Source organism: Rhinolophus sinicus, linkage group LG10 (assembly GCF_036562045.2).
Source record: "Rhinolophus sinicus isolate RSC01 linkage group LG10, ASM3656204v1, whole genome shotgun sequence".
NCBI lineage: Eukaryota > Metazoa > Chordata > Mammalia > Chiroptera > Rhinolophidae > Rhinolophus > Rhinolophus sinicus.
Genome location: NC_133759.1, coordinates 29,504,959 through 29,518,159, shown reverse-complemented (window position 1 = coordinate 29,518,159; position 13,201 = coordinate 29,504,959). Strand labels below are relative to the sequence as shown.

Genomic DNA, 13,201 nt, shown 5'->3' with positions numbered 1-13,201 from the left:
GTTCAGGTTCTGTACTGTAGATAGGCTAGAAAAATCTTCAAAAAAAAAGTCCTCCCAGCATCAACATTTGAGGACTCTACTTGGTGATTTGAGGTCATCCCAAGGAAGCTGATGAATAAATAGAAAGAGCACAGCCTGATCCAGAGCTATAGGTGGGTGGAGAGGTACTCATCTTTTATCTTGCAAATTGAATGCGGAAATAATTGCAAAAGAACAAGTAAGACTTCCCACATTTTCAATTCTCACAGGCACTTTTGTAACCATGACTTCACTTCTGACAATTGACATTGCATTGGCTCCTCTGACAGTCTTAAAGAGATACTATCAAGACTTTGTCACATAAATTGAACAATTTAGACAGCACTCAGGTGACAATAGAATGAACTTCAACTGGAATGTGGTGGGGGCAGAGGGATGAATCCTCAGAAAATTAAGTCTGTGCTAATTCAACCTTCCTGCATCTCCTTCTCTCATAGCCCACCTTTAACCTATTATTGAACCGTTATCAGTCTAGAGCCTAAGGAAGATATGTTGGGAAAATCGGTGTTAGCATAGAAGAGAGGAATAGCTGCCAATCATCTCAGCAAACGATAAACTGGTGAGTCTACCTTTTCTTTTTAATGGCACTTATTTCTTAACATTAAAACTGTTTAAGATAATCCCTTGTGAATCATAAGATTGTATTGCTTTCTGGCAACGGAAGCTTTGATGTAGAACCACTGACTTGGCCATAGTTCTTGATTTTCCTCCAAGGACATTCACTTATGCAGTTATCATCTTATTTAGCTTTGTAAAACTGAGGAAAAAGTAGAGATGGAGGATGGACACATATGAATCTGCATTTGACCGATGGGGATATTAAAATGCAGAAGATAAGTGGCTCGGCCAAAGTAACCCCGAGTCTGAACACTGTGACAAGGGGCTCCCAAATCTTAGGGCTGTTTTCACTCCTTGGATCTGGATCATGACTCTGGTGGGATTTCTCTTTAAGAGACCTGCACATCGGAAAATATGTCCAGGATTCTGAACGGAAAGCTCTGCCTAGCAGTTTGAAAAATGCACCCCGGCACCAGACTCAAGGTTTGTGGCATGATTTGTATCCTGACCAGAACAAAGGGCAAAGATTTAACACCAGCTGAGGCTTTTTAAAAAATATTAAGAAACAAAAAATAATCATCCCCTTTCCTGCCAAGCATGGCAGTGCAAAGACCAGCCAAGCCCACCTTTCTTGAAAACCCATGATCTGCTTTTCAAGGGGAAGATGAAAGCGCCAGGAACAGACAATGGTTTTGAAACACTGGCTGACTTTTGAATATTCATGACTATTCTGATGCAAATGAATATTTCAAATTGAGCTGTTTTTGTAGAGGTGTTGTTTGAAATGTATAGGCTTATGAAATTGCTTTTCTTTTTCTCTAGATTCCCAAGAATAACGTTCTTTGCTTATTTATAATTCTCCTAGAAGTTTTCCCAGGTGTCAGCCTTGGGCTGGAGTTTCAGCTGGTTTCTTTTCACCAAAAACTAGGGCTATGGTTTAGCCTAACCTACTACGAAAGCCTGGCTTTGTTTCATTACAGCCAGGTCTGATAGGCCCTCCTTGTACTGCCGGCAGCCAAAGAGGCTTACTTATCACACGTCAGATTGTCTTTCTTTGAGGTAACCTCAAACCAAAGCTCACTGTTCCCTGAAGAACAAAGAGGGAGTGAGAACGTTATGCCAGTGCTTGGGAGCGCTCAGATGGTCAGGAAGTCAGGAGGCCTGTTTGGATTCTGCTGACTTTGCACCAGAAGGATCTCACCTATGAGCCTGGGGCGTGGCGTGTGGCTTTGCCAGGTCAGAGGACTTTGAAGAAGACACATGGGCTCATGGAGACGTAGAGCCCTCCACAGCACAGTGAGTGTTCATTTCCTTGTGTGGGAGCTGTGGGACCTCCTTCCGTGTTTAGCCTGGCTACAGTACAAGTGACCAGGGTCAGGCCCAGGAGGCAGACAGGGAGGCCTGAGGGAGCTGGTTGTTGCTGGAGGGCAGAAATGGGTCATTGTGAAGCCAAGGTCTGTATCTGAGGAGAGAGGGCAGTTACTGAGCTCTGTCCAAAGCCACTGAAGGAAGCTGCCGTGGAGCTTTCTGTGTCTCTCAGTAGGTGGAGCGAGCCTCTGTTTCAGGCACCTGCTGGGACAGAGCAGGTAGGCCCTTGGCCCAGGCCCGTGGGGGTTCTTGGGAGGAGAGAGGATGCTCTCTCCTCAGGCCGGTAATCCACCTGGGCTCTGTGCACCACCCTGAGACCCCTCCTGAAAGGTCATGGGTGTGGCCTCTGACTCAGTTCCTGAAATAGTCTTTGGCAGTACACCTTTTCACCTCCCACTCTTCCTCTCTCCAATCCAGCCCTCCATCCACAAATGCTCCATGGATCACCCTTTCCTTGTTCCAACGTAGAGGACACTGATTCACGTTTGTTCAGTGAATACTGTGCTTACTATCTGCTGGGCTGGGCGCACAAGGTGAATCCAACGTGGCCCCGTCTGTTCAGTGCTTCTGGTCTGTGGATCCAAACTTATTTCCTACCCTTAACCTGCCTCTCTGTCTGGTGATTATTCTCACCACCGTATCTTTTCCTGGGATGTTTTCTTTACCTAGAGTGCCCTCCCTTCTCAGCTCCAATATTGAAAAATGTAGCTCAACTTTTGAGGCATGCGAGAGTTGCCTTTTCCATTCAGCCTCCCTCGTTTTTCCTTTTCTTTCTCGTTTTTCCCAATTTCTGTAAGATATTTGTTCTGTGTAATTTAGCATATAATTTAAAATGGCCTTAGTTAGTCTAGTGACTATTTTGGGTGTATAAGCTAGTCATCTCTGAGAGTTTGAGTCATATTTTACCCTTTTACTGAATCTCTTCTTAATCTTCCATTCCCACCTTTCCATTCCCACCCCAGTACTCAGCACAAAACGGAGCATATAATACTAAATGCCCAGTAAATACCACTGGTTATTAGAGTCAGAATGGCTCTGATGAGAACAATTTACTGGTCCTGGAAGCACCCCCAGTATAAGTAAGAGACTGGTAGATGGTGGGAGGGGGAGAAGCCTGTCTGTAGCCCAAGCTAATGGTCAAGTAGAGCAGCTCTATCCCTGAAGAAGGCCCTAAAAGGATATAAGCAGTGATGTAAGCAATTCATAAACTAAAAGGTAGAAAACATATTTATATAGAGAGTAGATCTCATTCATTTGCTTCCAGATCAAGGAAGGTTTCTATTCAACAAAAGAATTGTAAGGGTCATCAAAGGTTACTCTCAGGTGACCTTTGACAAATTATTCAAACTTTCTGTGCTTTGCTCTCCTTGTCTACACAATGGGAATAACAACACCTACTTAATTGGGTCATTGGGAGGATTATACTAGATCATGTATATAAACCATTTAGCCCAGAATCCAGAAAAGCATAGCTATTCAATTAATGATTGCTATTATACTTATCATCACTGTTATTGTCCCTTTAAACCAGCATTTCCTAAAGTCTGATATGTGGATTGTTTGGTGCGACGTGAGATAATTTTAGGTGGTACATTGACTTTTAAAGCATTTTCATGTGTGCTAGGAAAAATAATAATCACATTTATGATTTCATGGATATAATTTCTCTGTTATTTATTTATTGCTGCATAACAGACTATTCCTAAAATTAGTAGCTTTAAACAACAATTTATCAATTTTTTTGATTTGTGATCTGGGCTGGGCTCAGCAGGTCACTTCTGCTCTTCTTCGCTCACATACCTGGCACCTGAGTTGGGATGGCTGGAACAGTTGGGGCTAGCTGTGAATCTCCCTCTCCTATGTAATCTCTTCAGCCAGGTAGCTGGACTTTTTTACATGGTGGCTCAGGGCTCCAAGAGCAAGCTTTGCCACAGGACAAGACACATTATGCAAGTACTTATCGAGTCTGTGCTTACATCATACTTGCAAATGTCTCATTGGTCAAAGCAAATCACGTGGCCAAGTCCAGAATCAGCGTGGACGGGACTGTACAAGGGCGTGAATACTGGGAGGTGTGGCTCACTGGGGGCCACTAATGTAGCAGTCTTCCACAGTCATAATTGACGTATGGGCTCATTACTAGTAAGTAGTCAAGATGGGATCTGGAGCAGTCTGGCTCCAAGATCTATGTCATAATCACCAGGCAAATCTCAAGCAGAGTGTTTCCATTATCTATTTTCAAGCTTAGTGACTTAAAACAGCAAACATTTTATTATGTGCATTGATTTTGTGGGCTATGAATTCACATAAGTCACAGCAAAGAGGGCTCATCTGTACTTCATCACATCTAGGGCCGAGCTGGATGATTGGAATTGCTGAGAGCTGGCTGAGATGGTTCACCTGGGGTTGCAGTTCTCACTGTCTGCTAGGCTCATCAGTTCGCCCCTACGTGACCTCTCCATGTGACTAACTTCTGGACTCCTTCACAGAGCGGTGGTCTCAGGGCAGTTAGATTTCTTACATAGCTGCTGGCTTCTCTTCAGAGAGCAAGGTGGAAGCTTCTAGGCCTCTTAGTGGCTCAGCAAAGAACTGTCACCACTTAACCCTTGCCACATTGTATTGGTCAAAGAAAGTTACAAGGCCAGCCTAGATTCAAGAGAAGGAGTAATAGACTCCAACTCTTGATGAGAGACGTGGCATGAGTGTGCAAGGAGGGAAGGAATTGATGGTAGCCATATTTGGAGATTTTCTACTATAGCATGCTTAAGGACTAAAATACTTATTACAAATGTAAGGTTTTTTTTTTTTTTTTTGTATATATTATTTTTTTTAGAGCAGTTTTATGTTCACAGCAAAATTGAGAGGAAGGTACAGAAATTTTCTATATACCTCTTGCCCCAAACATACATAAGCCTCCCTAGTTCCAATGTCCCCCACCAAGGGGGTACATTTGTTACCACTGATAAGCCTATATTTACACATCACAATCACCCAAAGATCACAGTTTACATTACGGTTGGTGGTGTGCATTCTATGGGTTAGACAAATGAATAATGACATGTATCAGACAGAGTATGTTCACTGCCCTGTAATTCCTCTGTGTTCCACCTGTTCATCCCTTCCTTCCCCAACTGCTGTCAGTCACTGATCTTTGTACTGTCTTTATAGTTTTGCCTTTTACAGAATGTTATATGGTTGGAATCATACAATATATAGACTTTTCAAATTGGCTTCTGTCACTTAGTAAGATGCATTTACGTTTCTTCCATGTCTTTCCATGCCTTGATCGCTCATTTCTTTTTAGCACTGAATAATATTCCATTGTTTGGATGTGCCACAGTTTATTTATCCATCACCTACTGAAGGACATCTTGGTTGCTTCCAAGTTTGGGCAACTATGAATAAGGCCGTTACAATATCTGTGTGCAGGCTTTTGTGTGGACATAAGTTTTCAGCTCCTTTGGATAAATAGCGAGGAACATAATTGCTGGACGGAATATAAGATTTTAAAGTTAGTCAATCTGAAGAAAAAACATCAAGTAAGTAATATTAGATAGAACCATATGAAATTTCTGATTTTGTAGATTATACCCAAATATTGGCAATTTTATATGGTTCCACCTAATAGTATAGGGTCCTAGAATACAGAAAAGTTTTCCATAGTGATATGCCAATAAAATTTGGGACACATCTTCCTAATTGAACTATTGTGCCTTCTGGTGACTTTCATTTTTTCACATCTTTATTTAACGAAAACATGGAAATTGCCTATTTGGACAGTTTGTTTTGTTGGTGGTGGTTGTTATGGTTTAGAAAGGTTGATGTGGGTTACATAGTGTCAGGTGCCTATTGGACATATTTGTCAAACTGTCCTTGACCCAACGGATCACAAACTTCCTGAGTTTGCTGCAAATTAGACCCTTGAGACAGCTGGCAGTCTCTTTTACCCTCCTGGGGAGAACATGCTCTGTTTGATTCCCAATAGCAAAAGTATTTTCTACATCATCAGGTATATCAACAGAAATCTTATCAGCTTAGTGGGACATTAAGACCATTTTCTGGCAGGAGTGGGCACAAGAACTTGGAAAATGAACATTTGGCTGTGTAGAGTATACATCTGAGGAGACTGTTTTCTAAACCATACTGCCCAACAGTTAAAGAGACTTCATCTCTTTAACTTCATCAGAACTTCAGAGATGCTAAGGGTATTATTTAGACACTTTACAGAATTTTATCTGTATTCAGATAAAAAACAAAATTCCCATCACCACTCTGGCTGTTTTTCAGCCTGGCAGTCCACTATAGTGGGAAGATTGTAACTAAATTGGGTAATGTCGCCCTGTGCATCTCCAATATAAATATTTCAATATTGTTTGAAAGTTTGGAATGGGTAAAATAATTTTAGGGCTCCTTTCTTTCCTCTCAACCTTTTCTGAGTGAAATTTGTAGAAATTTTTTGCTCAAAAATAGCATCCAAAAAAATTTAAATGTCCCAAATGGAGTCAGCATCAAGACTAAAAACAAGAACAAAACAAAAATCCCCCAAACCATTTTCCAATCGTATCTCCTGAAGGAATGCTTCAAAAGGTCTAGCTATACCTAAGATGGCTTAAGTCACACGCCTCTCTTAAGCCTCAATAAATGTGCTTGCCTCACATTCTCAGTAGCTTCTGAAGTTACTTTGGCTACTCAGCTCTGACAGTTAAATAAAAACTTGATGATAGAAGAGGTTTCATTGTGTGTGTGAATGTATTTTCTTCAGCTAATCAGTGAACAGCAGACTAGAAGGTATTCAGGGGCCTAGAACAATAACGTCAAAGCTAATTCAGTCCCTCACAGGTCAAGACTTGTGACCACGGCTCTAGCTTTTGTCAGAGAAACAAATGCGTAGCACTTCTGTGAGCATCTTTTCCACACATAAAATCACACCTTAGAATAAGTGGGCATGGATTTCTCTTACGTCCAATTCGTTTATCTTAGGTTCTTTCTCTGGGGATAATGCAGAACTAGTGTTGCCGTTGCCTGGCCAGCAACTCGGACACACTTCTTTCTCCTACATTTCAGTTAATACTTATCAGGATCATGTTGTATTACTTGCCTTTTACTCAGTACCAATAGTTTGAATTTTCATATCACATTTTTTTCTCTTTTATTTGAACACCTCAAAATATGAGTGTGTTCATTTAAGGATCATCTTTTCAGGAACATAAATTTATGGTTAAATTTTGGATCCAGTTATTCTTAATTTTTCTCATTCTTGGTACAAGGTAAATAGAGATGAGAGGTTTTACTATGATTCCTTTGGATCATCAAAATGATCTTAGTTTAACAGCTTCTTCATAGAGAAGGATGTCTGCATATATATTTATTTAATATAATAATCAAAGCAAGAGGATGCAGAAGAATAATATTCCTTAGAAATTGCACATGACTTTTTTTTCCAGCTAATGGCAAGTAGAACTAAAATTGCCTAGTGAGCAATGATTTTCCACTGTCATAGCCTTGATTGCCAAATCTTGAAAACCTAGCAAAGTATCTGTAATTTCTTGTTATAAACATATAAGGTAGAGTGACCGTGCATGCTAAATTTCCAATTAAGAGATGCAAATAGTAACATCATGTTTCACAGTACCAGCCATCTGTTCCCAAAGCCTGCAGGTTGCCCACAGCAAGAAATAGTTAAGTGAAAGAGAGAGTCTAGAGCAAATTTTTGGTTTTATAGCCAGTGTTGGATTAGAAACTACACCATACATATTTTAATGGACATAATTTTATTACTTTAAAATTATTTTACTGCTCTTTAAAAATGCTTGCAACACAAGTTATTTTCTTAACGTTCAGAAGCCATGAAGTAGAAAGTCAGAGTATAATGTCTCCATCACCATGCCCATCTCAGAGATAGCTACTTTAGACTCCTTGGCATATATGTGTATATATGTATACTTAGTGACCATTTGTGTTTTTTATGTGAATTTGTTGTTCATCATCTTTGTTCGTTTGAAAACATAAATTGTACTTTTTTTCCTTATTGATTTCTGAGAGCTCTTATAGAGAATACTTAACTGCATTAGGTTTCTAAGTGAGAGTGAGACTGAATGTTGTAAGCGCTAAACAAGTTTCGTATAAATAGGAATAGGAAGAAACCCTCTACTGAACAGCATCTTTTTTGCAAGCTGCTTTATGTGTGCTACTTGTATAGAGCAATTTGCCCTTCTTATTAAGGAATGTCCTTTTGAAAGACTGATTACATTTCACCAATCTCAGATTCGTTGTTTTGGGGCAATAACATTTAGAGTTAGAATCTGTTCTCTAGCAGAAATTGCCTGCATGGTTTTACTTTACAAAAATGCATGCTCCCCCATCAAGGGGGTAGAGCATAATTCCCCATCTCTTACTTGTGGGCTACACATAGTGACTTCCTTCCAAAGAGTACAGTATGGAAAGGGAGGAATGACCTTTCTGTGGAGAAACATGGCATACACTACATCAGCCACGTCATCCCGGGTTGTGTCAGTAATTATAAGTCCTCTTGATAGGCTGTGATGAGAATGGCATTTTATTTCTGTGGTCTTCCTCCCCCAAACTAACAACTAGTCGAACCATAAGAAAAACACACCAAATAAACACAAATTGAGGGACATTCTACAAAATATCTGATTAGTAGTCCTCAAAACTGTCAAGGTCATCAAAAACAAGGAAACCTGAGAAACTGTCACAGTTTAGAGAAGCCTAAAAAGACATGACTGCTAAATGTAAGGTAGTATCCTGGATTGGATCCTGAGGCAGAGAAAGGACATAGGTTAAAATGAAGGAAATATGAATAAAGTATGGAGTTTGGTTAATAATAATGAATTATCATTGTCTCATTAGTTATGACAGATGTACCATAGTAATATAAGATGCTAATAATGGAGGAATCTGGCGTGAAGTATATGGGAATGATCTGTTATTATCCTTGCAAATTTTCTTTAAATCTCAAGCTATTCTAAAATAAAAAGTTTGTTAAGAAAAAAAAAGAAACCAAATATTTGAATTGGATCATTTATCCAATGAAGTCATAAAATTCTCCTTTACCTTAGACTGGTTATGACTATAGCATCCCCCAAACTAGCCCTGAATCTCCTTAGTTAGTCTAAGAGTAGCCACGGCAAAACAAAATCAAACTTGGGGTGATTTTCCAGGGAGGTTGAGGTTAGCAGCTTTTAGGGCTGTATGGCCAAACCAATAAAAATGCTGAGTTTGTAGAGACCAAACAGATGATTCCATCAAACCATTCTATTTCACAGATGAAGAAACTGAGGCCCAGAGAGAAAAAGGCATTTACCTTGGTTCCTGCGAATACCAAACTATTAATAGAACCCATATTTGTTTCCTAATTCAGTGTTCATTCTTCTCCATTATGCTTCTTCTTTAATCTTTCTGCTTAACACAAAAGCCCCTCCAGTTATTGGCATTTTTTTTGTTTTCCTTTACTTTTTCCCAAGATCTATAGGAGTGCCATATTTCCTAAACATTGTATAAAAGACAACAGAACACATGAAACTTGGGATCTAGTTGAGTTGGGTCTGAATCCCAACTCTCTTATTGTCTCTGAGTCTCAGTCATACTAGCAACATTTCAAGTGCTTAATAACCACATGTGGCTGGTCATTATTGTAGTGGACAGAGTGGATACAGAACATTTCCATCACTGCAGAAAGTTCTACTGAGCTATTCTAAAGGATAGCTTCCTGGGTCTCTTTACTTCTGTAGGACCTGACAAACATATGTTGGTCAGGATAGATTAGGCTTTGCTGCAGTAACAAATAATCCCCAAGTCTTGATGGCTTCAAACATCAAAGGTTTATTTCTCATTCACACTACATGTCCAACATAGGATCCAGGTTGAGAGAGAACCCACCATCCAGAAAATTATCAATAGCCATGGCAGAGGGAAAAAGAACTCTGTGGGTTTTGTACCAATAATTGATGCCTAGGACCAGAAATGACATGCCATTTTCATTCACAACTCATTGGCCAGAACAAGTTGGGTAATCCCACCTAACCACTATGGATAAGAACTTCAGAGAGGAAACGGGTTATCACTGAGTAGATCTGTTGACCAGCTCTGTGTGACATGATTGTGTATTCCTTACTTATGCATTTATTCAACAGATATTTGAATACCTGCTGGGCATGGTAGTGAGCCTACAGATACAGAGATGATCAAACGGGCATGATTCCTGCCCTCATGGAGCTTACTTACCATTTGCTCGTAAATGACCATTAAAAGAGAAATTACAGTGAAGAGGGATAAGGATTCTGAAAAGGAAAGAGCAAGATGCTTCAGTATCAGAAAAACATGCAGTTTTCATGCATATCAATGAGATAACTAGAACTGTGAATGTTTGTCCTAGTTAGGGAATCCAAAACAAGCCCTAGGATGAAAAAGCGAGGGCCTCTGTTTATCCCTCTCTTTCCCTCCATCTGCACCTTTGCCCCATTCCTGAATGAAGCCCAAGAGAGGTGTTTAATCCCTGCCAAGTGGTGACCTGAATCCCTGTACCCTGGGCAGGTGCCTGGAGGTTGCATGGGAATTTGCCTGTGTGGGCCCACTGGCTCATGCTCACAGAATCCACCATGGCACTCATCGCTGATATTCCTGGCATAGAGCCTGAGCTGGGCAGCAGACATAGGAACCAGCAACTCTTTCTTGATTTACCCTGAAGAGGTCAAATACAGTAAGACCAGCCACAAGCCCAGAGCCACCCAAGTGAGTCTCCATGGCTTTGAGGGTGGAAGAAGCAGAGAACTGTGGCAGGAGGGGCTGCCTGGTGCATCATGCTCTCTTCCATGTTCTCCGTAGGTGTTGGCACTGTGCCTTTATTTTCTGACCTGCCTGATCCCAGAATAGGACGTGTGGATAAATGTCACAGTTCAGTTCCTATTATCGGCTTTAGGGGATGTCTACAAAGTGCAAGTTTATCAAACTCTGTCTTTCAATGATATATCTTTGTCTTTATTTTTTCACCATTTAAATCCATTAATTCAAAACAGACATGCTAGGAGGTGGCATACTGAGTCAGGGCATGGACTCCAGGGCTAGACTTTCTGGGTTTGCACCCCAGCTCTGCCACTTACAGCATGTAACCCTGAGCAAGTTATTTAACACTCTGTGCCTCAGTTTTCTCGTCTAGAAAATGGGAACATAAGTACCTACTTCCAGTAGATGTGAGGATTGCATTGATTAATAAGTGTAAAGTGTTTAGAAAGGTGCCAGGCACATAGTAAGCACTCAAATTAGCTATTACGTTGTGATTATCAGTGTTATTATTATTATTATTATTATTAAGCACCTGCTGAAGTACTCAGCAGCACACTTTTTTGTGTTAGGGCTGGGGGAGATACAAAGACAGTCAAGCAGCTGTGGAGCATGATGGTTAAAGTAACGAGCTCTGTGGCCTGGCTTTAGGTCTGGGCTCTGTCACTTACTGGCTCTTTGACTTCAGGAAAATAACGAAGTCCCCCAGGCTGCATCTGTAAAATGCGGATAATGACTCCCTTGGTTCTTGTTGGAATTGGCTGAGATAATGCATGTACCTCAGTGTGTAGTACCTAGTGAGCACTCAATAGGATATGGCTGTAGAAGTCATTACAGGGAGAAGAGAAGAAACTGACTGGATGGTAGATGAGAGAAGACAAGCACATATTGGATGCTTGTGTCACGTCCAGCACGACACGAGCTGTGGGAAGCAAAAAGGGCGGCGCAGGGCTAAGAAAAGACAGGAGCCCAGAGTAGAGTGCAAGCGGGGCCAAGGGACTCCAGCCTCAAGGACTGAGCCCCGAATCGGGCCAACGCGTAGTTTTTATTGGTAAACTTCTAAAGAGGTAAAAGATTGTTCATCTCAAGATCTGTGTGTTAGTAGCCTGCTGGCCGTCTTTCTGAAAGTTCCCATTGTGTTCCAGCTTGTACTTTGCCTTCATACACACGCACATCTCCAAGGAATCCATTGAAGGGGAGGGAACGATATAATTTCATCGGGCCTCAGTTTGCTGAGACTTCCCCTCAAAGGAGCTTTTCCGATATCTCTCCCTCGGGCCTCAGTTTGCTGAGGCATTCCCTTGTGAAATCCTGGGAAGAACGCTAGGGAACAAATGGTTTGGCAGCTGTAAGGCAACATGGCTGTACTTGAGAAGTGCTGGAAAGTGGTAGAAACCAAAGGTCCCAGTAAGGAAGCAGTGATCTCAGAAGGTTTCTTGTAGGAGACATTGTGGAACCTGGGCCTTGAAGGATGGGTAGGGATTGATCAGGCAGGGAAGGAGAGAGGAAGCATCCCAGATAGAGGAAGGGGCAAACCTTGAATACCAAGCTGTTTCATTTTATTGGGTAGACAATGGAGATCCATTGAAGGATTTTGAGTTGGAGAGTGACCTGGTCACTGAGATCAAAGAAGGGCATGGGAAGATATCTGTCTGCACAGAGCAATGGGGCCAAGTGAAATGTATTTCCAATAAAAGAGATAAAAAATAATATAGAGACATTTAGAACACTTACTGTGTGCCTGGCACTGTCCTAAGCACTTGGATTGGTTCATATTAATTTTCATAGCAATCCCATTGGATGAATACTCTTGTGATCCACAAGTTACAGATGGCACAGAGAGGTTAAGTGACTTACCCAAGATTACACAGAGAAGAAAGTCCAGGTCCAGGATTTAAACGCAAATAACCTGGCTCTCTGAGCCTATACTGTGTACCTGTACTTTTTGAGATACTTGCACTTTTTATGGGCATCTGGGAAGGAGACAGAGAAACAGAATATATAGAATTTGAGAAATTCTGCTTCTCCAGTGAGGAATGATGCAAGGAGTGATTTTTCTTGAGTGTTTGTCTTGGAGTTGGTGGGCCCCTTTTCTCTGAAACATGAGAGAAAGAAGAACTATGAGTAGAACGGGGTAGGGTGAGATGAGGGCAGTTGAGGGATCTCCTGGGAAACAGTTTAGATGTTCTCACTCATGAAAGAGCTGAGAGGAAAGTGGCAGAGGGATGGTACTTGTTAGGGACTTATAAAGGAGAAGTGGGCTTTTGAAAGCATCCCTTCCTGACCACACAGTCTAACAAAAGTTCTGTTGTGCCAGGCTAAGCATGCTCTGGGAAGGCAATTTAGCTGGAATTGGACTGGCTGGATTCTAGTCCAAGCTCTGCCAATCCTAGCTGTGTGACTGTGGGTCTGTCACTTAACCTCTCTGTGTCTCAGT

At 41.2% G+C, this 13,201-nt stretch overlaps 1 protein-coding gene across 1 annotated transcript in view; it reads left to right on the top strand.

Annotated features, from left to right (window-relative positions):
• Positions 1-446: 446 nt before the first annotated feature.
• The window catches only part of PLCL2 (phospholipase C like 2), a 250,193-nt gene continuing 237,438 nt past the window's right edge, over positions 447-13,201 (top strand). Inside the window, exon 1 of the mRNA XM_074312803.1 lies at positions 447-598. The gene's annotated coding sequence lies outside the window, so the exon portion shown is untranslated. The remainder of the gene's footprint in view (positions 599-13,201) is intronic.